Source organism: Peromyscus eremicus, chromosome 9 (genome assembly GCF_949786415.1).
Source record: "Peromyscus eremicus chromosome 9, PerEre_H2_v1, whole genome shotgun sequence".
In the NCBI taxonomy this organism is placed as follows: domain Eukaryota; kingdom Metazoa; phylum Chordata; class Mammalia; order Rodentia; family Cricetidae; genus Peromyscus; species Peromyscus eremicus.
Window position 1 is genome coordinate 19,589,623 of NC_081425.1, and position 22,370 is coordinate 19,611,992.

Consider the following 22,370-nt stretch of genomic DNA (forward strand, 5'->3'; position numbering starts at 1 on the left):
TGCCCAGTTTTGTTTATTTCTTATCACTTTCTTTTTTCTTTTGTATTTTATTTCATTTCTCACTCCACCTAGATTCCTGGGTTTTAGCTGTTTTCAAAAAATTATTTTTCTGTTTTTCCCATGTTTCATATTGACTTATTATGACATTCCTGGACCTCAAAGCTCTTACTGTTCAGCCTGGACATTCTTTGCTCCATTTCTCAAGCGTTACCTCAAGGATCACTTCTCTAAAGTACATTTTTAAAAACATTTTATGAATTCTTTGTGTACTTCACTTCATGCACCATAAGCCCACTCCTCTCCCCATCTCTTCATATCTACTCTCTGCTCTTGCCTCCCCGTGAAAAAGAAACCAAAAAATTTAAAAAATAAAAATAAGAATAAAAAAAGAAAGAAAAAAAGAATCTTGCCATGGCAACTGTGGTATGTCCAAAACAACTTTACTTGTAAATGTTCATTGCAATGAGTCATTGGTCTGGTTTGAGATCGCTGACTTCTGCTACATTATCTATACTGGATCCTCACAGGATATCCTGTTTTGCCTTGTATCTTGGAGATTCTGCAGATTTGGATCTGTAGGACCAGCTCCTTCACACACTTCAGCAATTCTTAGATGGAGTAGATGTTAGGATCAGCCCAAAGACAAGGATGTGGGCTTGAGTGGTAGCTGAGTTGGTCAGTACCCACTCTCCTTCATCTGCCCCACTAGGGCCAGCTCTCCTGCTTTGCCCAGGTGACAGGTGGGGCCAGTTCTCCTGCATGAGACAGCTGGCAATGGCTCAGACCAGCTCTCCTGAACACATCAGGGCCCGCTCTCCCACACCCAAGCCAACAGGGCCTCCTCTCCAGCACTGTACTGATGAGGGGCGGGGTCAGCAAGGGGCCAGGCCATCTCTCCTACTCTCATGCCCTCAGGATGGATTCTCCCATGCCCACCCCTCCAGGGTCGGCTCTACTCTGCTGCCAAGGTGAGGTTCATGGGACTGCTTTCCCAAGTGAGTGCTGCAGCCATCAAGAGGTGGAGCCAGCTTTCCCACATCCACACCTCCAGGGACAGCTTTCTCATGCTGCCCAGGAAGGAGGCATGGCCAGCTCTACCATTCTCAGGTCCTCGGGGCTGGCACTCCCACATTCATACAGCCAGGGTCAGCTTTACTGTGCTGTCCAGGCAAGGTACAGGGCCACTCTCCTGAGTGCTGCAGCCAGCAAGGGGCAGGATCAGCTCACCTGCTCTCATGTCTTTGGGGGCCCTAAAGCACACTGCATTCTTCAGTCTCCAGAAGGGTATATATCTCCTATGTATTGTGGTTAATGTTCCATCAGAATGTTTGCAGTACTATTTTTGTCTTGGGTTTTTCTAATGTTTTTGCTTGCTAATATTCAATTTTCCATTTGTTTATATTCTGCTTCCCTTATCATCCTGTAAGCCATAAGATCATTTGTAAGTTACATGACTCAGTTGAAGGCACTCTGCATGCTACCAAAGGAGAAAAATAGTCATCAGTATCACTCAGCTATGAGCCTTGCAACCTTCAACAGTGACTTCCCTGCAAAATATACCTGTGCAACAGCGGCACAGATGTTAGAGGAGTAACCAACCACTTTCTGATTAAATTTTAGGCCCACCCCTATGAGCTAGAACTCATATCTGACACTGCTAAAGTGGCCAAGCACCTGAGACTCCATAGGTCATGGGCCCTAGAGGAAAACCTACAACTGTCATTATGCTAAAGGAACATAGCAATAAAATGACTCCTAACGGCATATTGCTGTACCCCTTGATCACCGCATCACTAGGCCCCCATCATAGAAGCTTCTCCTTGCAGTAGATGAAAATTAACATAAAGACTTACAACTGGACAATGTGCAAAAAGTAAGACTTTGGAGCATTCAGTCCTAAATGAGATGTCTTTATCACCCTACCTAGGCTCAGAGAATCTATGTGGAAGAGGATGTAGAAATATTGTAAGAGCAGATATGGTGAATGATGCCAAGGAAATACTTGTCATCTAGATACAATAGTACTGATGCACATAGGAACTCACAGAGATGGTGACAGCATGCCCAAGACTTGCATAAGTTCAAGATAGACAAAAATCCCAGCACAGAGAAGGGGAAATGGTCACAAAGTCCCATCTCTAACTAAGAAGTTATTTGCAACTGATACTTACTTGGAGAGGGAAAATGCATGTTCTTCCATGGAGAGACACTAGGTATATCAGCCATATTCCAGGGCAGTCTCCATGCTCATGAATTATTGTTCAACACAAAATGAACTCCATGCTTTTGTGTGCATTTTGTTTGTTTTGTTTCGCTGTTATTTTGTTGTTTGGGTTTTTGTTTGTTTAGATATTTTTTGAGAGAGAAAAAATATGAAGTTGGTGGAGTACAGAAGTGGAGAGTATCTAGGAGGAGCTGGGGGAAAGGAAAGAGTACAATTAAAATATATCATATGAAATTTAAAAAATAAGTAAAAAAAGACTCAGTTGAATTTAATTTTGCATTCACCACTCCTGATAGACTAAGTGAATAAGTGACATCTAATAACTGTGTTACTCAAAGTTTATTGTTTATTTCTAGATGATGACTATTTTTTAGCTAGAATTTAAGATTACAAGCGTAGATCATGCCTACTCAATACCATTTTAAACTCTTCAGACATGGTATTTTTGTATATAATAGTTGCTGATTACTGTTAATCTTTGATGATATTAAAGTTAAATTTTTTTTATATAATCCACTGAAGGATTGAGGAGATACCTCAGTCAGTGCAGTATTTATGATGCAAGAATAAACACCTTAGTTCATTTGGGAGAATCACGTTGTTTTTTTTTAAAAGCCAGGTGTGTGGCACATATTTATATTCCCAGTGTTGTGAGGTACATCCCTGGAGTTTGCTGCCAGCTATTCTATCTGAATGATTGAAGCCAAGGCCAGTGAGAAGAGCCCTTCTTCAAGAAATAGGATGGATGGAGTCCTGAGGAATGACACTACAGGTTGACCTCCAGAATCCACATGTACATGCATGTACATATGTGTACAACCACACACACACACACGCGCGCACACACACACGTGCATGCATACATGCACAGATACACAGAGAGACACACATACACACACACACACACACACACACACACACACACACACACACAATCAGAACACCTTTTTAGTGGCCCCAGCAATTCTGAATAGAGGAAAGTGATTTGACTGAAACAATGAACGCATTTCCAATTCATTATGAAAAGTGACAGAAATAGGAAATACTTGGGTAAGCACATAGTCACCCACCCTAAGTTCCAGATCTTCAGTTTCTGGCAAACAAGAGTAAAACATACTGCTGATGGAACCAATGTGAGATTACCCATGTGTTGCCAAAGTCCAACAACTAAAACAGTGGAAACTCAGCTAAGAAAACCCCCAAAAGCTACCAAACAGAGCCTAGAATTTTCAAAAAGAAATTCAGAGAAACAAAAATTCATTAATATTAAATAACCTCCCCTCAGCCTCTCTGGACCAGTTCTTTCCTTGAACCAGAATTATGGTTCATACAGACACTGTACTAAAAACAAAAACAAAAATTCTGAGAAAACTTTAAAGCTGAACAAAGTTATAACTAGACTTGTATAATCCCTCAGAAAGATCTGTCTGCCATGTCTTCTCTTTAGGCCGCAAAGAACATGCATTAAAAAGTTTAAAATTTTCCATGGGTTCTGTCTTAAGCATTTTTGTTCTGAAGTTACATTGAATTAACTACAAAGATGTTTTAAAATATAGAAGCACAAGGATTTTGTAAATGTTTGTGAATTTCAGTGTGTTCAAAGGTGACTTGTGGCCATAGCTCAACAGTTTACAAATTATTGGTACGTTTGACTTTTTTATCATGGAAAACATGTCTTCAAACTGGTAAGAAAAAAGGAACTCCAGGATCCAATGGTTTGTATAAGTCTAAACGTTATTGATCAGATTGAAAGATTGGTGCAGGGATACTTTCTTCTTTGTCCATAAGAAGTTACATGATAATAATCAAGAATACTGATATTTATTGCTTTTATATTCTAAACACTGTTGCAATGATTTATACAGACGTCAGTGCCCTTGCTCCATGTACGATGGTACTACATGGTAGGTAATATTTGTACATGCACTTTATAGATAAGAAAACTAATGCTGGGCCAGCAAGACAGATTAGTACAAAGGGGCACTTGTCATTCAAGAGACTGACATGACTTCAATCTGACAAGACCACATGGTGCAAAGAGAGATACAACTCCAGCAAATTGTCCTCTTGCCTTTACACATGTGAAGTGACTTGTATATATGTGCATGTAGTTCTCTCTCTCTCCCTCCCCCAACATGCACACACACATGTATTCAAACATACACAGAGAAATAAAATGTACTAATAGAATTTTTAATTAAGAAAGTGAATACAAGGGCAGATGAATTAATTTGCCTGTGCTTACATGGGTAATGTAAACAATGAGATTATTGGAATTTAAGCCTGTTTTACACTGTGTGTTCTTAACTATTCTGTTGTCTTCTCTGGGAAACACAAGGGATAAGACAACAATCTAAATTTTTTTCCCTGGGCCCATACTTCTACTTTTAGTATTTCAATAGCCCACAGTCTAATAACAGTTGAAATGGACTGATTGTGGCATATATGCATATGGACCATGCATACTGAGCTGATGAGGGTCATACTCAAATGGATGGAGAAGCAGCTCGATATAGATTCCTATTTGACTGTGTTCTGACAAAAAGAGATATGGATATCACAATACTATTATATAAATGGAAATATTAACACAGATTCCAGGGGGTCCCCAGAGGCCAAGTGAAATGGCTAAAAATGTATTTATTGACCACTAAGCAACTATTGCCAAGACATTCAAAACTCAGCTTCCCCCTTTTGTGACTGAGTTTGTTCTGTCTCTCTGAAATGTGTCTTGAAAACAGATTTCTTTCAAGAAGCAATAAAAAATAGACAAGGTGTTTGATACGCATGTGCTGGCTTCATACTTGATTTTTTTCTAAACTTTAGAAAGATCATTCAAATTAAAAGGTATGATTTAAAAATACTTTTGCTCAATAATCACCCTGTCTTACTTGATAAGTGAAATTACACATGAAATTTAGTTTTCCAGGGACATTTAGAATCTTCATACTAGGATGATTTTAAGATAATGGGTTATTTTACTCCTCAGAAGTACACAAATTGTATGTTTTCTAATTTTATACAATATATTTTATTAACATTCTTTCCCTCCACCAACACCTCCCAGAACCTGCCAACCTCCCTACCACTGAAATTCATGTGCTTTCTCTCTAAGAATACATAAAATATTTAAAATTCTCTTTCATTAAGGCTGTGAATCCTTTTAAATCTGCCAATGATCCTCTTGATTCTTATCCATACTTCACCCTCTTTATTCATTGAAAAAGACTAATCAGAAACCTGAGTATGGCACTACAGATGAATGTCAGCAATGATGGTATGGTAGCAACAATATTCCCATTTTCCTCAGGTATCATATATGTCACACTCAGTAACCACATGTACTTGTAACCAACTACAATCATTCTGCATATCTAAACATAGAGACTTGAAGGGGTTAATTTCCTCCAAATAAATACTGAAGCCAGGTTTTTATCTCAGAGACCCTACTCTCCATGAAGCCAATTAGTGTATTGTAAGTGTTCAATATAAACATTAACTACAGCTATAATTGGTATTATTATTTAAATATAAAGGTAAGAAAATGCATACCACATAAGCAAAAAATTTTTTTCTTGAATAAGTTAAAGTGAATTCACTCCTCTTTGGTTTAATAATTGTCTCCCTTCATTCTGGGTTCTAATAGTTGGATAATGGATTTTGTCAACCACTGTATGTCTTCACCTCCAGCTGGGGACACATAACTTTTATTGTGGTCCATTATCTGGCCATTAGAGGCCACAAGTGTGTCCCCTGACCCTCTGCCTCACATTATGCTGAAGAAAAGGAGTAGAAAATGTGGATGCAGCAGCTTTCCCAGCACCAGAAGTCAAAGAAGCTCCAGAGCCTTCTATATTGAGACCATTCATTTTCCTCCTGCTGCAAAGTCCATCACCCAAGACCCAAGAATAAAATTTCATCCAGATGCCACTCCCTGCCTTTCTGCTGTGCTCCATCACTTCAGAATGTCAGCTCCAGGATCAGCTAAACTCTTCTCAGTTTATTCAGCTTCTCTTTATTTGAACAAGAGCTTTTCACTGCTTACAAGTTTGATACACACGTTCAACTAAGTGAAATTTTTAAATTTTTGTTACAGTCACCACTGGCATGCAAACTGCAACTATTCCTGTTGGCCCTGGTTAACCATGGTTTTGTTTTGAAAATTAGGGTCAAGTTTAGTCAAGTCCAATTAGAGAGTCATATTTCAGAGCTTCATACGACTTGGAATAATTGAAAGCACCATGTGATGCTGTGATACTGTAGAAAAGAAAGGGGAAACCACCCACAGGTATTAGCTGACAGAGTCTGGTAAATCTGTCACTATTATCTTTATTCTCACCTGGAGAAGGAGGAAATTTACAGGAACCATTGCTTTAGAATATTGGACAACATTGCTAGGGAATCATGGGTTTTGTCAGCTGCCTCAAAGTAGCCTCATGGTTTTGATTTAAAAAAAATAAAAATGTAAAAAACACTTCTCATACTGTTCTAACATGCATTACCCACTTTCTTTACAGGCCTCCTCTGTTTCCCATGTCAGTACCTGTTTATTTTATGGCATGCCTCTAAGCTTGTTCTATTCATAACAAAATTGAAACTTGTTTGCATTTTGTTTTTTCTTTACTTAAAAATTATTTTGTTACTGGGTGTTTGTGAGTGAGCTTTGTGTGTAAGTGTTACATGGTTGTTTGTGTGTGTATGAGTTTTTGTTAATCTGTATGTTTGTGAGTATGAGTGTATGACTGTGTATGAGTGTGTAAATATGTTAGTGTTCAAGTGTGCATGTGAGTGTACATAATTAGTGTGTGAATGTTTGTGTATGTATGTTAGTGTGGGTGAGTGTTAAGTATGTGTGTGTATGAATGTGTGTGAGTATGTGTGAGTTTATATGTGATTGTGAGTGACTGATTTTATGTATGAGTGTGTGTGTTTGTGTGACTGTGTGCATCTATTTTTGGGAGGACGGACCATTCCTTGATTTCTAATATGTGATAGAGAAAGCTCTCCTATATGTTCAAAATCTTAAAATGGTGAAATCTGTCCAAAGCCACCTAATAGATTTTTTGAGGGAGAAAGAAACAAAAAGAACACACTTTTTGGAACTACAATTATAGACGAATTTCTAAATGATAATAAAATGGCACTGGGTTCCAAAAAGCCAGCTCATGCACTAAGGTCAGGTCCCGGTCCCACTGCCTGGGGGCCTCCTAAATAGTTCAAGCTAATCAACTGTCTCTGAGACACTTTGCTCAGCCTTGGTGCAGGGAGGAGGGGACTGGACCTACCTCAACTGAATCTACCAGGCTGAGCTGAATCCCCAGGGGAGACCTTGCCCTGGAGGAGGTGGGAAGGGGGGGTGGATTGGGGGAGAAGGTGGGGATAGTGGTGGGAGGTGGGAGGAGAGGGGAATCCATGGCTGATATGTAAAATTAAATTAATTATAAAATAAAATTTAAAAAATGGTGCTGGTTGATGGCGCTGGTTACTGGCAGAAAAGTCACGGGTCATGGCCACAACTACCAAAATTATAATTAGAAAGAAATAGGGGATAGGAGGGGAGCCAGGCCTGGCAGGGGAGGGAGCAGAGCAGAGCAGGGAACCAGAGAGAGAGGTGGGGGGTCCACGACCGGCTTTTTAAGGCGGGGAATGCATGACCACGTGGTGGGTGCGTGGTCACCATCGCCCACTGATGATGTAAGACATAAGACACAGGACCCTGAGCTGTGCATGTACAGAATCTTAACACTAAATAGTCTTGTTAAATAAGAAACACAGAGCCAAATACAGGGGTGAAAGCTGCAGAGATCAGAGAAATAGGAATGGCCACCAACTAACCTTAGCTCACCACACTGCCATGGCTTCCCAAGTGAACCAGCTTCTTCCTGTCTAACCTGGGCCTAAAAATTGCCTTGCTGTTCTGCCTTCTCATTGGCTCTTAGCCCAGCCACCTCACTTCCTCATCACTGCCTGTCTGTACAGACCCATGGTTGGTACTGGGATTAAAGGCATGTGTCACCATGCTTGGCTGTGTCCTTGAATGCACAGAGACTCTGCCTGCCATGTGATCAGATTAAGGGCATGTGCTACCACCGGCTGACTTTTGTTTATGGCTGGCTATCTATGTGCTCTGATCTCCAGACAAACTTTATTTATTGACATACAAATAAAATATCACCACATTTCAGCACAAACAAAATATCACCATATACAATGGAATATGTTTTGAAAATATTTGAACTTAAGGAGCCTCATTTTTGAGTGTCTGGAGGGAAATACTGAGGCTGCTAGAATGTGTGCCAGTAATAGAGGATATATGTCAGATATGAAAGCATGTGAATATGTGACATCATGGAATAGTGGATAAAGATATGGCAAAGACCAACAACGACTGTTTGAGCAATACCTGCATTAACAGAATAAAAAAGTGACCCAGGAACTAGAAAGCAGGAGAGGTCAGAGGGCCTGAAAGACAGAAGCCAAGAAGAACGAGCCCTTGAAGGATTTTTGTGGCACACTTTCATTTGCAATATGAAAGTCAGATCTAATTAATTACTGTGAAGACTGTGGATGATCAGAACACCAAGGATCAGGGAAAGCAACACTGTAGTATCTAGGTATAATCAGAGGATCAATCTGCAGGATTTGGAATGACATTGTGACCCTAGGGAAGTAAGTTTAGGAGCAAGACGATGACAGGAGCCAGAATGAGGGAATAGTTAGTACGAAGGAAGGAGGGCATGAAATATAGACATCCTTCTCCCTCAAAAGATCTGTGGGGTAGTTTGACAGTGACAGAAAGCAAGAGATTAATGGCTTAAAGCATTGCAAGGAAAATGAAACTGTTTTTGTTAGTTTGTTCTATTTGTACATCAGGATGAAAAAGTATTTGGTTGAGTCAGAGCCATAGAACCATAGGACAGCAGAAAATGTAGGTGAAAGGAGAGTTTCTTAGGAGAACAAGGTTAGAGGTAGAAAGTCCAGTTATGGGTTTGACCCAAGAGAAATAGCTGAGAGAACAAGAGAAGGTGTACTTGGCTATTTTGTAGAAGTCTCTCTTTTTTTAAAAATTTTTTTTCATAGTTGGCCTTCATTTTTTTTTTTCTATTTTGCAATACGATTCCCTTGTTCTCCACCCTCCCGCCTCCCTACCTTCCCCCTAGCCCACCCCCCATTCCCACCTCCTCCAGGGCAAAGCCTTCCCCACAGACTGAGATCAACATGGTAGACTCAGTCCAGGTAGGTCCAGTCCCCTCCTCCCAGGCCAAGCCAAGCGACCCTGCATAGGCCCCAGGTTTCAAACAGCCGACTCATGCAGTGAGCACAGGACCCAGTGCCACTGCCTGGATACCTCCCAAACAGATCAAGCCAATCAACTGTCTCACCCACTCAGAGGGCCTGATCCAGTTGGGGACCCCTCAGCCATGCTCTCAAAGACTGGCTTTTTGACAGAACTCATGATGAAGTTAACCATAGAGCTTGACGTCATTTGAGATGAGTCCTGCCGTGGACTCATCATATTTAAGTTTAAGCAGCCTTTAAAAGAGCAGTGTTAGCAATTTTACTCTCCTTGGATTTCTCATGTAATCAGCTTTTATAGCCTAAGCTAACACATAGTTTTCATTCTAAATTATATATTCTTCCATGTCCCTGGCCCAAAATGATTTATGTATGTGTTGTAGTAATCATTTTCTGAAAGCAACAAACAGTTTGGAAGAAACTTTAAAATAACTATCCAACATATATTTTGGAAGCGTCATGTGGGTATAGGTTGATGACATCTGTGTGACATTGTTTACTATTCTGGGTCAGCACCTTTTTCCCTTATAAAGCTCTGTTAAATATTTCTGAATCCCTCCAACTCTTCCTATGCCATGCTTCCTATGGTATTCAAAATAAAGAGCAAAGCTCTTCGATAGGGATACAGATATACACACAGATAACAGAAATAGGAACAGATAGACATCAGACAGACATGCACAACTGATGTGCTAGTAACCATAAACTACAGATAGATGTAAAACAATAGGAGAGATGTAGAGAATTTGAATTTGGGCTCACTCTTGGCTAAATTCATCCAAGAAGAAGTCTGTGTTTTCCTCAATGCGTTAATTGACACAAATAGGAAAGACAAAGGGTCACTTGTCAATAAGCATAATTGCCTACAGTGACTTGCCAGGTGCTACTCTTTCCAAAAGGTACAGTTGGAAAGGTCAAGACCCCTACTCTGAAGAAGCTGTACTTCTAAGAAGAAAGGGCTGAGATTGTGTGTGTGTGTGTGTGTGTGTGTGTGTGTGTGTGTGTGTGTGCAGTGTGTTTAAGTAAGCTCTATGGGATGAATGAAAGTTGGTTGTCAGTTGGACAGAATTGTAATTTAGATTGGATTGCTCAGAGAAGTTTGAGAGAGAGTTGTGGGAAGTACAAAAACAAGTCTACTCAGTGTCTTGATGGAAAGGATCCAAGGTTATAGGAAAGAAGAAGAAATGTTGTTAAGACTAAGATAAAAGCATGCCTGTCTGTCAGAGGTGACCAGGATTTTAAGAGGAGATCCAGTCAGGCAATGGAAGGGACGTAGGGGATCAGGTAGAAGAGCATGGGCTATAATGGAGACTTTTCCTTTTACTCCAAGTAAGATATAAATGCATTGGCGCATTGGACAGAGATCACAATTCAATTAAGGTTGGAGAAGGATACTAGGTACCCAAAAGTTGATGCCAAGTACAGGAACTAGCTCTTAACTAGTTGGAGACATCAGTATTATTATTAGTATTTGAGGTAGTGAGAATAAATAAAAGCACCAAAAAAGCAAATGTAAATTTAATATCTGCAGCAAAACAATTTTCTGGGCATTTCAGGGTTGTTGAACAGTGGTATGACTTAAGATTGGAGAACTTCTACTACCCTCCTACTGTGGTTCTTTACCGGTGTCCTGCCTACTTTCCACATCTGTAAGCATGAGCGGTATTACTTTCACAAAACAACAAGCTACCCAAGGCCCTGAGACTATTTCATTTGCCATTGTATTTGTGAGGCTTGATATTATACCTGGTACAAACCAAATAGACTCAGTGGGTTTAAAGACAGAGTGAGTGGAGTGGGAGGAAAAAGTGGTGGAAGTGATAAAGGGAGGAACTGAAGGGAGGCAATGGGGGAATAAATTTGACAAATGCACATTATATGCATGCTTGAAATTTTCAGACAATAAAAAGACAAGATTTTAAGGTGTAACCCCCCCCCCCCCCCGTACTTTAGTATTAAGAGTATGAAACCAGAAATCCAGAAGGTTTTTAGAGTCTTTGACTTTCAAAAAGCCTACAATTTGGAATAAATACTTAATAAAATATTGCTTGCTCAATGAATAAAGACTAGTAATTAGAACTTAATTGAGTGGGGAGAAGTGAGATAAAAGCAATTAGTGGCTCTTGAGCTAATATATTTAGACTAAAATTTCTCAGAACAGCAAAGTCTCATCTGTCTTCATCTATAATCTACTCTCATGTTTCAGGTCTGACCTGTGTGCTTCCCCAACACTAACGTATCCCTTCTCTTAACACACACCGTCTACCTCCCGTTAGCTCCTCTTCTGCTGTCTGTTACTTCCTGTCCCACTCTAGTTGAGCCTGACTTTGATCTGTCCTCCTACAAGTCTGTACTGTATCTTATTTCTGACAAATCCAGTCAAAGTACACCAATATCATTTCCAGAAATATAATTGAATCCCGTAATTTATAGATTTAAGTTCAAATGAGTTAATATAAAAATTCTGCAACACCATTGTATTAAAAACCCCTTTAATAATTTTCTAAGTCTAAGTAGCAACCTATAAGAAATTTCTTCATACTTAAATTTCACTTTTGTAAATTAGAAAAATTTGTCTTTTAGAGTAATTATTTTGAGGACAAATGCAATTATTTTGAAAACAAATCTACTGACTTTTTGTTTCAATTCACTTTATTAGGATTATCTCTAATAGACCATTGAAATGAATATTGAAAGTTAAATGTTTAGCATAAACTTTTGTTATCATGGATGTGAATGTTCATAATGCACTCAGATTTCAGAAGAGGCATTCAGTCATTCGAATGGGGTATCAGCCTAACTTTCATGTAGTCATTGTATAATGTGAGAAGCTAAAAAACTTGAAATTATTTTTTAGCTCTGATTTTTTTTGCTTATTAATTTTTAAAAGATGAGTTAGCACACACAATGACATTCCTGTCGTGTTTCTGAAAACAAAATACAAGATGTATTGTTATGGTTTAAAATTTTATAAACAAGTTATTTCTTGCTTTCCTTCTAGAAAGTAGAGCTTTGAGAAAGAGCTGTCCTAAAGGACAGGGGAGGAGAGCAGAAAGGACTGAGAGTGTTGCACTTGAAAGAAGGTTATAAAAAGAAGCAGGACTTCCTACTCAGTTTTTTTTTTTCCACCGCTTGCTGGAAAGACAAGCCATGTTGTAAGATGTCTGGTGGAATTATACACACAGGGAACTGAGACCCCCTGAGGAAGCCAACATGGACGGACAAAGGGTGCCTCGAGCCTCTGAAGGCCCTGGTCCTACCCATGCCTTCAGATAACCGCAGTCTTCTGGTCCTACCCATATTGGTGAAATTATTAAGGTCACTCCACGTAGTTAAAAGGAGATTTATTTAATGGTGTAACTTACAAATGAAGGGATAGGTAGGTCGCGGGGTCTGGGAAAGGTGTATTGCAGTCCAGCGGTATTCTCTGGAGCTCTGCTTGGTCCACCTCTCCCGTCCAGGGTCCCGGAACCGAGAGCGAGCCCGCAGATCCAGATCTCCAGTCTCCAGGTGCCTCCCTTGGCCCCGCCTTGTAGGCACGACAGTTGCTGAAGTCTCAATGGGGGTTGGAACTTCCAGATCAAAGCTGGAATGGCTACCCACTACATACCCATGCCTTCAGATAACTGCAGTCTTCTGGTCTTACCCATGTTTGAGTCAAAACCAGAACTTCTAGAAGTTCCCCCACTTTTTTGGATCTAGTGGAGACCTTTATTCAGGTCTTCAATTTACCTGCACAGACATCAGTCTTTTTTCTTATCAGTGTGTATTTTCCTTCTTAAACGACAGTGGTTCTGCATCTTGGTGGGACGTTAAACAGTTGCTCTATCTTCTCAGATACCTTTTCTACACAATGAGTTCACTTTTTGAAAGGTTGACATAAATCCCCAGTGGTTAATTTATGTAATGAATAATATGTCAGGAGAAAGAGAAGGAAGCAAGAGCTTAAGCCCTGGCACTAGGATAGCATTCACTAATACTAACGTGGTCCCCTAAATCAGAACTGTTCTAAAATGGACAGCTCAGCATGTTCAGCGGTATGTCTGGAACAACACAATAAATTTGGTTTTCCAATTCTAATCTTCACAATTCATTATGATACTAAGGTCCTCATAATAAAAAACAGTGCTACTGCTAACTTTCTATATCCAAGTCCTTGTTCTAGGTACTAAACAGAAAACAGAACAAAGTGCCCCCTTCTTTCCTGCCCCCTCCCTTCTTCCTATGTTCTCTTCCTAATTTCATTCAGTGGGTTTTTCTTTAGCAGATATTGAGATAAGCTCACAGAGTCAGGATAAACCCAGAGCAAACAATCTCCACACTCACTGAGCTTATGGCCATTTGAGTATAACAGATATTAATAGAATAATCAGACAATCAAATGTAAAATTGCTAGTGTGCTAAATGATGTAAGGAGCACTATGACCTGAAATTATAAGAGCATATGTTGAAGAGATTTACCCTAGTCATTGGAGCTAGAAATCATGTTACAGGAGAAATCTAGCTTGAACTAAGAACTTAAAGAATGCATCATCGTTCAAAGGCAAAGTGAGAGTAAAGGATGTTACAGGGATAGAGAACATAACACGACAAATAAAGTACACAACAGAAAAACTTTCAAGAAAAACCTGACGCTAAAGAGGTAAATCAGAAAAGGATGGGAGAATCTCAGGTTGCAGGTCATCGAAGGGCAGTAGGGAAAACATATTAGGATGTGCAAAGAGGGAAACTATAAGGAAGGAAGAGTAGTAATGTTATGTGGGAGATAAAGAGAAGAATGACGGTAATCAAACCACCTGGTGGTAGTTACACAGATTTTTGAAAGTAGGTGATGTGAGAGATTTTTGAGATTCTCATATATGAGAATCTCATATATGTTCAGCATTTACATCATTTCCACACCACCCTATCATGAATCTTACAGGGTGGTCATAAAGACACGCATTATGCAAAGATGTAAAGATGAATTCTGTAATAAATGTCATAATGGAAAAATGGACAGATGTCAAAGGAAAGAAATATAGCCCAGCCAGAAAGAAGGGTCTTAGAAGGATTCCTTGCTAACTAGGAGTTACTTGAGCAAATTAAGGGAAGAAGAGACCTATTGCTACACCCAGGAAAGAGAGAGTACAGTATTTTGAAGAAAGACAGGTGAGAATTATTGAGTACAGGTAGGTATAAAGATGCTACAATATGAAGGACAGGGACCTTAATTTTATATTAAGAGCTTTATGTCCATCCTAGAGCAATAACAAACTACTCTAGGATTTTTGTATTTATAACTTTCAGAGTTTCATACATTTTACATTTCATTTTCCTCCCTCCTTTTCTCCTTCCAACTCTTGTGAACCTCCCCCAACTCAATCTCAAATTCATGACTTCTCCTTTAGTTCACACACACACACACACACACACACACACACACACACACACATACACACACACACACACGTATATGTATATTTAAAGATTTTTTATTCTTTGTGATTTTTTTTACATAAACACATGTATTTATAAATACAGCCTATTGAGTCCACTTAATGTTGCTTGTATGTGTATATATTTTAGGCTGGCCTTTTGGAACTGGACAACCTATCAAGAGGATCTTTCCTGGAGAAGACTGATCTCCCCTTCTTGGGAGCCAGTAATTGCCCAATTTTAAGCAAAGGAAGCCTTTTATGACAGTGGATTCTTGTTTAGAAAATAACTTGGACAACATAATAATGTAGATTTGACAGGAGGGTACTGGATGCCTCATTACCAGACTGCACAAGACAGGAGCAATATTTCTCCCAAGTGGAACCACTGATGTCAGTGGGTCTATGTACGGTTCTCATTACTCTGTCATTAATTCTGTTTCCCCAACCACTCACTATGTCCCAAACAATGTCACATTTCACCCTTGTAAGCAGCTCTATGGACAGATGATATTAACTTCTTTTATTGAGGAACAATGCACCTTTAAGAAGAACCCATTTCCGCAGGATCATACAGCCAACAGGCAGAGGACTAAGAATGCTGGCTTGATGTTGGAGCATGCGTTTTATGCTCCATTCTCTGCAAGTCAGCAATGGCAAGATAAAAGAGAGACTGTTTATATTTGAGATGAGGAGCAGGAAGAATGGGGTGGATATACTTAAATAATATTTTAATAATGTGGACCAGAGCATGGGGAGGTCCTCTGTCTAAGGGAAGTGGGTATAATCTTGTACCAATAAATCCCTTTTACAATATGCCTCCTATCATGTAGTACATATGAAGATTGGATGAAGAAGATATTTTCTGACATTCTTAGGTAACAATGAATTATAATTTCATCTTCTTCAAATGTGGAATTTAGCAGGTAATTTGAGATTGGCAGGCTAGATTGGCAAGCAGATACTGTGAACCCTTTGGATATCCCATCATTCATAAACAAGGAAAATATTCACCTGGAAGGTGATTCTGAGAATGAAATCAGGCAATATGGGCAGTATCTTAAATCCTTAATACAATGCACCAGTACTTTAATAATATAATAATATATATGCTATAGAAATCTTTTATTTTTTTTTTGGTTTTTTGAGACAGAGTTTCTCTGTATAACAGTTCTGACTATCCTGGAACTCACTTTATAGACCAGGCTGGCCTTGAACTCACTTAGATCTGCCTGCCTCTGCCTCCCAAGTGCTGGGATTAAAGGTATGCACCACCACCTCTTGGCCTTATTAATTATTTTTATCCATGTTCATATGCTGGTTTCTTTTTCAAATTTATTTCAGTTCTTATTTCTAATCACACTTATTGAAATTAGGATACTCAAACTTACAAATTCTTCACCATCCCACAAAGAAAACTGCCTAATTTGCTAGCCAATTTATTATACAAAGCTGTCCAACCACAGGCCAAAACAGCTCTGACTCTGTTTGCAGCTATCTCAAATTAAACACACATCTAATTTGTAAATTATTATCACCCTTGGACTTCAGAATTCTTTTATTCCCTTTTCTGGGATAAACTAATTTATTTATTTATTTATTTATTTATTTATTTATTTATTTATTTATTTATTGCATGTAATCATTTACATTTTTGAAGGCCAAGTTTCTTTTTATGTAGACAGTTCTAACTTGTTTGGATTATATTTCTGATGTCCCTGGTGTTTGGTTCTCCTCCCAAGCCAGGATCGTTTTAAATTTTTATGAGCATGCTTTGAGATCTGCATTTTCCTCCAGCACATTAAAGAAGATTGTGGAGCTAGAATCTCAAACACATCCCTATGGTACCCACATTTACTGTATCCTACCACTTCAACAAAGATTCCATAGACATTACTCAATCCATTTCAACAAACATCTATGTAAAGATAATGTGAACAAGGTTGTGATTTCAATCCTCCTCGTCATAAAAGAGCAATCTATATATAGTAACTGGAAGTAAAGATTTGGATAATCCCATGTTCTTGGGTTTTAAAGAATTCACTTCCAACTTACTCATATGAAGCCATTGAGTGTCTCAGAACCATCTGATAAATTTTGGTCAGTGCAAGAATGAGGGAAATTATCTCACTAGCGTAGATCTAGCATCATTTAAAATGCCTCTGAGTTAATATTGACTCACAAAATGTGGAGATTTATTGGACAATGGTTATGCATTTGTGCTTTGCATACTATCTGTAGACCAATTTGTAGATGAAGAAGCAAATTATTTTGTGATTGAAAGATACTGGACAGGAATTAGCTTTTGGTATCTTGAAAGCTTGGAGTGAATTCAATTATTGAACCCAATCAAAGTGAGTTATGTGATGTTTTATTTTCTCTTTCCATTCTTCTGTGCTGCCTTGAAAAGCACACCTGTTATATGTGCCACCTTCCTTTAGATCAGTGGCTTTCAAGCCATGAGCAGCAACCACTTTGGGGTGGTGGTGGTCAAATGATCCTTTTTCAGGGATCACATATCAGATACCCTGCTTATCAGATATTTACATTATGACTCATATCAGTGACAAAGTTAATAATTATGAAGTACCAATGGAAATAATTTTACTGTTGGGGTCACCACAACCTGAGGAACTGTATTAAAATGGTCACAGCATTAGGAAGGTTGAGAGCCACTGGCTTAGATGCTAAGTTGTTCAAAGGCTAGGTTTCTATTTGGGGTAATTTTTGCCCCCATCTTATTATACTTTGATTATTAAATGTGAATTAACTGGATTTGCAATTTCATTTTAAATAATAAAGAATAAAGTTTACATTTTTGGTGTTTCATAGAAAGGTCTAATAGTTTATCAGAGGTTCATTCTTCTTTAAGTGTCTAGTTGTTGTTGGAGACATCATTGTCAAGCCAGAAGTTATACATTCCAGTATTCCTCAACTCTCCTCTATCTAATGGAAACGAAGTGTGTTACTTCCTTGTCAGGAAGTTAAATGGTGAGCTTGATATCTATACCTGTTTTCTCCTTTTTTTTTTTTCATTTGTATGTTAAAAATTCCAAGATCCTAAGCACATGACAAAACACAGTTAAGGGCCCAGAATGTAAAAATTATACATGTTAGATACTTTGACTAACTATTCAAATGTCCATATAGCTTGTATGTAAATGTATTCATAGTAGAAACAACCTACCTATTCTATTTAAAAGATTTATTTACTTAATCCATATGTTTGTGTTTTGCCTGAATGAATTTATGTGCATTATGTGCACGTGGGATCCAGCAGAGGTCAGAAGAGGGTACTCGATTGCCTGGAACAGCATTTATAAGAGGTTATGAAATGTCATGTTGAGAACAGAACCCAGGTCCTCTGCAAGGCTGTAAGTGTTCTTAACCACTGAGCCATCTCTGCAGCCTGCCTACTTGTGCTTTTAAAGTCACTGCTTAAGGGTTTGGGAGGGGAGAGCTTAGTCAGTAAAGTTTTTACTAAAATAACATGAGGACCTGAGTTTGGATCCCTGACATCTATGTAAAGGGCCAAGCATTGAGGCTGACACTTGTAAGCCTAATGTTGGGAAGATGGAGAGGATTCCTGGGGCTTGATGGCCAGCTAATCTATGCAGTCCATGAGTTCCAGATACATCGAGAGATGTCTCAAAGAATAAGGTGCAGAAGAAATTGAAGAAGACACTTTAAGTGGCTTCTTGTCTTCAAGTACACAAAAAGGTGCAGCCACACACACACAGCATACTAGTGCAGGAAATTAAAAAGAAACATCCCCTCCAAACCTAAACCTGCAGATAAGCAGGAGACGTATGTCCACAAAAGACCATGTTTGTCACTACAACAGCATAATGGCAGAGTTCTATGCCAAGCTGTAGCCATCACACCTTCGATGGGAGAGACAGCCAACTGTGGATGCCATTGCTCTAGGATGGTTCCAGTACTACTGCAGTGAATCCCTGGGGACTGCTGCCCTTTGTGTGGCTTTAGAGCAGTAACTCACAAGTTCTGGAAAAACTGAAGGAAGGAAGGAGAAGTCAGACAGGGTGTGAGACATGCACAGCTTTCAAACAGCTACCCATAGGCACTATAGCTGAAGGTTCACCTCACAGCCATCACGGCTAAAGATAAATGTGTAATTTTCATATATTTCGTACATAGACTGAATCTATTCAATTTGACATAAAGTAGAATTCATTCAGAAATGCCCAGCTATACCTCTTTTTTTGTTAAAGTGGTTTCTTACTGATTTCTTAAATATTCACAACTTTTATTGCCTTGCCTATGGGCAAAGCACTTGCCTAGCATGTATGAGTCCCTAGTTTCAAACTCCTCTCCCTCTCCCTCTCCTCCTCCTCCTCCTCCTTCTTCTCTCTCTCTCTCTCTCTCTCTCTCTCTCTCTCTCTCTCTCTCTCTCTCTCACACACACACACACACACACACACACACACACACACACGGGCTTCTTATTTTAATATGTAAATACATAATGTCATGGTAGATAGGTTGAAAAATCTTTAAAACATTTTTAGATTGATTTACTTTATTGTACACGTATGAGTGTTTTGCCTGCATTTATGCGTTTGCACTATGTGTGTGCTTGGTGCCACAAAGGTCAGAAGAGGGTGTCCGATCACTTGGAACTGGAATTACATATAGTTCTGAGCTACCATATGGGTACTGGCAACCAAGCCTGGGCCCTCTGAAAGAGCAACAATTACTCTTAACCACCTAGCCATCTCTCTGGCCCATTAAAAATGTTATATATTAATGTATGGTCAAGTTTCAGTGTTTCATTAAAAATAACCAAGTAAATTAGATTTTTCATACAAGCATTTTTTTTCTCAAAAAAGTGTAAACTTCAGTTGTTAGCACTACTCAAACAAGCTGCTACTGTTTGTTTCTTATTTTGTGGCAACCAATCTTTCCACTTGAACTCTTGTCTCAGCTTCACAACACAGTGTTTTCCCAAACTCTAGGCACATCCACACTCAGCCAAGAAAACTCCAAACATATCTGCATTTATCTCACTGCTATCACTACCTATGACAACACTCTGTATTGTTTGACTGTTAACTGCACACTCCCGCATACTTATTTCTCTAAGCACAGCATCTGTAAAGGGTTTGCTGTTCTTAGATACCATTTATTTTCTGAGTCTAAAGGTCCCTTATATTTCTCAATGCCAAGTTACTCCTATTATTAACAAGTTCTATTTGGTGTTGTACACTAGTATTTAAAGGTGCTTTTTCCCTATGTAAGTGGCTTCAAAGATAGTATATTTGTCTTCTGAAAAAGAACAAACTCAATTCTCTAATGCAGTTACCTCGCCAGCTCAACATATCCTGAGGCTCCTCTGGCAAGGGGCTGTAAAAGATTGGTATTGATATTCTGTGGCATTCAATTGTCAAGCTTCCAACAGGAGGAAGAGCATTTAGCAAATCTGGCCATGTGGCAGCTAATTACACTATTACAAAGTAAATTTACAGCAGGTGACTTGTAGGCTATGCATTGACAACAAGCATCCAAGTTTTTCTTCACTTGTTTTCCCATAAATCAAGAGATAAAAGTTGCATTGTTTACGTGATACATAAAGATGGCTTTCTTGAACACAGAAATTCCACCTAGATTCTGTGATTTTTGCATACAGCTTCTATGTGCTTATTTATTTTAATGATTTTCTTATGACTCCTATATAGTTTATTTCTTGTGTACATTAATGAATTTTATGCTATTGAGTCATTCAAGTCATTAGAATATAACTAAGGGAGTTGAAACACATTAATACAGTAGTCAAAGACTCAACAATTTTGTTCAACAGATGCCCCTCCCAACACATCAAAGTTTTAAACATGTACATGATCTCCAAGTCTGATTTTAAAAATAGTTTTGTTCTTTAGACCTTATCAAATGTCTAGGGAAACGTTTACATTCAGACATGATCCATGTGTTATTGAAAGCGAGGATCTAATGAGCAAAGAAACTTTCTGGTGTGTATTATGAACTGTTGGTTGTTGTCATGGCTGGACAATCCTGTCTCATTTATTGTTGGGCCACTTTGTCTACTGAGAAGGATCAGGCTATATTTGCCAACAATAAAATGTAAAAGTAGCCAAATATGCAGGATTATAGGCACATTCAATGCTTGGGGATATTTCAAGTAAATCAGTACCTGTGAACAAGTTTCATTGGCAAGTTCATTATCATTCTGCCTTACATTTTCCCACTTTTATGCTAAAATATTGTAATATCATGAGCAAAATTGTATTGTAGCTAACTCTTTGAATAAAAGAACAAATGTTGGCAGGTTTATCTTCTTACTCATATATGTTGGAATAAGCATATTTTAACATAAAATGCACTAATATATCATATTATCTTTCAGAATTAAATAATGCTGCTTTCATTTTCTGAGTCACATAAACAAGTGTGCCAGCACAGACTGTGTGTACAGGGGACAGTTTATTGAAAGCCATAATAAATTTGGTAAGAAAATTGTCATTATGGTATCTATTATGAGAAGCAGATCTCCACTGCAAGGCTAGAGCTGTTCTTTTTGGAGTTTACTTTCTTTTAAAGTTGTTGGCATTTTATTACAATATGAGCAGATAATTGCTTTTACTTAGGGTACGATATGATTCCAGTAATCTTTAAGAGACCTAACAGATATTGGCAACTTCTGAACATTCAAAATGACAAATTAATAACAATAATAATAATTATGTCTCTTTGAAAGCTACTTCAAGATTTGTGTCCTATCGGTAATGTGCTGTTATTTTTGTATCAAGACTTCCACACTGATTGAACTGTGTCTTAGGACCTTTTCCTCCTTTTTACACTATTGAGAAGTGTCCACAAGGAATTCCTCCCTGGATGCAGCAAGATCCCATTGCATCCTTTTCTCCTACCTTCCAGCCTGGCCACTGCTTCCTCCATCTGTCCACTTGCTCACGACCACTATTGCCTACATCATTTCCACTTAGAGCACTCTTGCTCATCATTTCCCATGGCATGGAGTGCTGTGGGATGGTCTGTATGTCAAATTGCTCTGATTGGTCAATAAATAAAACACTGATTGACCAGTGGCCAGGCAGGAAGTATAGGTGGGACTAACAGAGAGGAGAATTGAGAGAATTCTGGGAAGTGGAAGGCTGAGGAGAGACACTGCCAGCTGCCGCAATGACAAGCAGCATGTGAAGATGCCGGTAAGCCACAAGCCACATGGCAAGGTATAAATTTATGGAAATGGATTAATTTAAGCTATAAGAACAGTTAGCAAGAAGCCTGCCATGACCATACAGTTTGTAAGCAATATAAGTCTCTGTGTTTACTTGGTTGGGTCTGAGTGGCTGTGGGACTGGCTGGTGACAGAGATTTGTCCTGACTGTGGGCCAGGCAGGAAAACTCTAGCTACAATGGAGGATTTCCAACTTTCA